This window comes from Entamoeba dispar, genomic scaffold, assembly GCF_000209125.1.
Source record: "Entamoeba dispar SAW760 scf_1105229460403 genomic scaffold, whole genome shotgun sequence".
Classification (NCBI taxonomy): domain Eukaryota; phylum Evosea; order Mastigamoebida; family Endamoebidae; genus Entamoeba; species Entamoeba dispar.
The window spans coordinates 1-3,098 of NW_001854175.1; the positions used below are offsets into that span (position 1 = coordinate 1).

At 18.4% G+C, this 3,098-nt stretch overlaps 5 annotated features.

Moving 5' to 3' along the window:
* Positions 1 to 1,880: a repeat region.
* A 3-nt stretch (positions 1,881 to 1,883) lies between these two features.
* Positions 1,884 to 1,943: a sequence feature (AT_rich).
* Positions 1,944 to 2,648: a repeat region.
* Positions 2,649 to 2,674: 26 nt separating this feature from the next.
* Positions 2,675 to 2,733: a sequence feature (AT_rich).
* Positions 2,734 to 2,826: 93 nt separating this feature from the next.
* Positions 2,827 to 2,999: a microsatellite.
* Positions 3,000 to 3,098: the final 99 nt, after the last annotated feature.

Below are 3,098 nucleotides of genomic sequence, written 5' to 3' on the forward strand. Positions count from 1 at the left end.
ATCATTCTTATTCTTATTATTTATTATATTTGATTTTATATTTTATATTGATTTTTATCTTTGAATATCATCATTCATTTCTTCTTTTTCTCAATTTTTTCTTTTCTAAACATCATCCATTTCTTCTTTTTATTCTTGTTATTATTATTTTATATTAGATGTTATTTTATTATTTTATATTTGTTTATATTGTTTGTTTATATTTTATTATTATTTATTGTTGTTTATCTTATATTATTTATTTATTATATGTTGTATTGATATTTATCATTGTTAATATGAAATGAATAATAATGAATAAATATAAAATAAGAATAAAATGATATAAGAATATAACATAAATAATAAAATAAGAAATATATAATAGATATAAAGATAAAAGAAGAAGAATAAAATAAATAAATATAAAATAATATAAATAAAATAAAAAATAAATAAAAAATAATAAAATAAATATTTTATTATATTTTTATTTATCTTTTATTCTTATTTCTTTTTATTATTTAACAAATTAACACAATGAATATGAATATTTCAAATAAAATAAGAAAGAAATATGTACATTTTTATATTCACCATTTCGTTCATTGGCAGATGAAATATTCATATTCATTTATTGATTTTATTTTATATTCTTTTTTAGTTTTATATTTCAAATAAATAATAATGAATAAAAATTATTTCATTTCAATTACAATAATTCGTTGTGGTGTGAAATAGTGTTTTCCACAAAGTGCATTTGATATTCCTTTATATGAAAATGACCATTGATAACAACATGAATTTGTTTTATTATTTTCTTTACAAACAACAATATCACCACCAATTAATCCACATCCAAATCCAAACAAATAATCACTTGATTGATTAAATAAAATAAATGCAAATCGTGGTTTTTTAATATCAAATTTCATCATTTCTTGTACTCTTCCTTTTGATTTTAATGAAAATAAAAATGAATTTGGATCATTTATATAATCACCAAATTTATCAATTTTCACATTAACATATCCTCCAAATTTATTTCCATTTGTATCTTCAATAATAATTATTATATGTTCTTTATTCTTTATTCTTTGATGAAATATTGATGTATTAACATTCCAATTATCAATATCTGAATCAAACAGTATATTGGATTTCTTCTTTCTGTCCATTCTTCTGTTTGTTTCAGTTCTTCTTGTTTCTTTTTTTCTTATAGTTTTTATTATCTCTTCCTCTTTTCTCTTCTTTTCTTCTTCTTGTTTCTTCTTCCTCTCTAAATAATCACTATAATATGTTTCCCATTCTTCTTTCTTTTTGTTAAATGATTGGGTGATTTTATCTTTTTCTTTTGGTGTTCTGAATAGTTTATCTTTCATGTTCATTTCTTCAATTGAAATGATTTTATTGTTTATTTCATTCCTTGTTTTGATTAATATTTCTTCTTCTTTGTTGTGTTTTTCTATTATTTTGTTCATTTGATTCTTTAATATTTCTATTTTATTTATTGTTTCTTGACTTTTTTCTATTATTAGTTTTCTTCTTCTTTCTGTTTCATCAGTCCTATCAAATATTCCTTCTCCTCTTTTAATAGCTTCTGAATATGTTTCATTTGGTTTTATTTCAAATATTTCATTTTTAATACTTCCTACATAATAATGATAATGTTTATTAATATCATCAATTGATTGTTGAATATTTGGAAGTGTTTCTATTTCTTCTTTAAAGAAATGAGTGTTTTTGTTTATTAACTCATCCATTTTAATTTAATTAATATCAGATCAAAATCAGATGATTAAATAACTAAATACACGTTTATAAACATCATTTATTTTGTTATATTATTTTATTATTTTAATAAACATTATTTTATTTTATTCATTAAATTAATATAATGATTGTTATTTATTTTATTATTTTAAATAACAATAATAAATAATAAAATTAATAATAAAATATTATTTAATATTATTAATGTATTCTTTATCATTATTTACATTATTATTTATTATTTTTATTATATTTTCTATTTGTTCATTTCTTATTTTCTTATTTAATTTATTATTTAACAAATTAATTCAAAATAATACAACATATCAATTAAATTCTATTTGTTTGATTTATTGTGTTTTATTTTATTATTGTTTGTTTATCATTTCTTGTTTTTTGATATTCAATGTTTTGTTCTTTTTATTTATAATATTATAATTTTCATAATGGTAGTTTTGTTCATTTGTATAATCCATGATGATGATATTCTCAGTATTTGTTATGTATTTATCATTAATATCATTGTTTTCTTCTTCTCCATTTCTGAAATAAAAAATAAATAATAAATTGATGATGATTTAATATTATTTGATTTTGTTCTTCATTTTCTCTTTGTGTATGGTCTAATTCTTCTTTTGTTTTTTCTGCAATCTCATACTTTTCAATCACACTTTTTTGATATTAAATGATTTGATTTTATTTATCTCTTATATTCTTCTTCAATATATCAACACTCTTCTCCACCTCATATTTATTCAACTTCTCATAATTAACTCAAAGAATGTTAGTAATTTCATCTTTATTTCATATTTCTGTGTTATTTCTATTTTATTTCATTTATTTTTCCTTGTAATGTCTTGTTTTATTATTTTAATTTAGAGTTTTTTTTTCTGATTTCGTTGAAAAGAGATTGGAGAGAACCAAAATAAATTATATACATATAAATAAAAATCATAAAAATAAAAATGAATAAAATAAATTGCATCAATAAAATAATGTTAAATATTTTGTATCAATAAATTACATGCTCTTTTATTTCATATTTCTAATTTCTGTAATAAAAATACACCATTATTCCATCCTTCTTTTCATCTTTTATTATCACTTTTTGATTTACTCCTTTTTGTCTTCTTTATTTTTATATTCTCAATTTTCTTATTCTTTTCATCTTCTTCTATTTCTTAATTTCACTTTTTTCTTTCATATCATTCTTTCTCTTCATTTTTTCTCTTATTTCCTTTTTCGTTGCCTATTCTATTTATCACCTACTTCATTCTATTAACAATATTAAATATATACATCTTCTTCTTGTTAATATAACATGATAAATGATTAAAGATATAAAT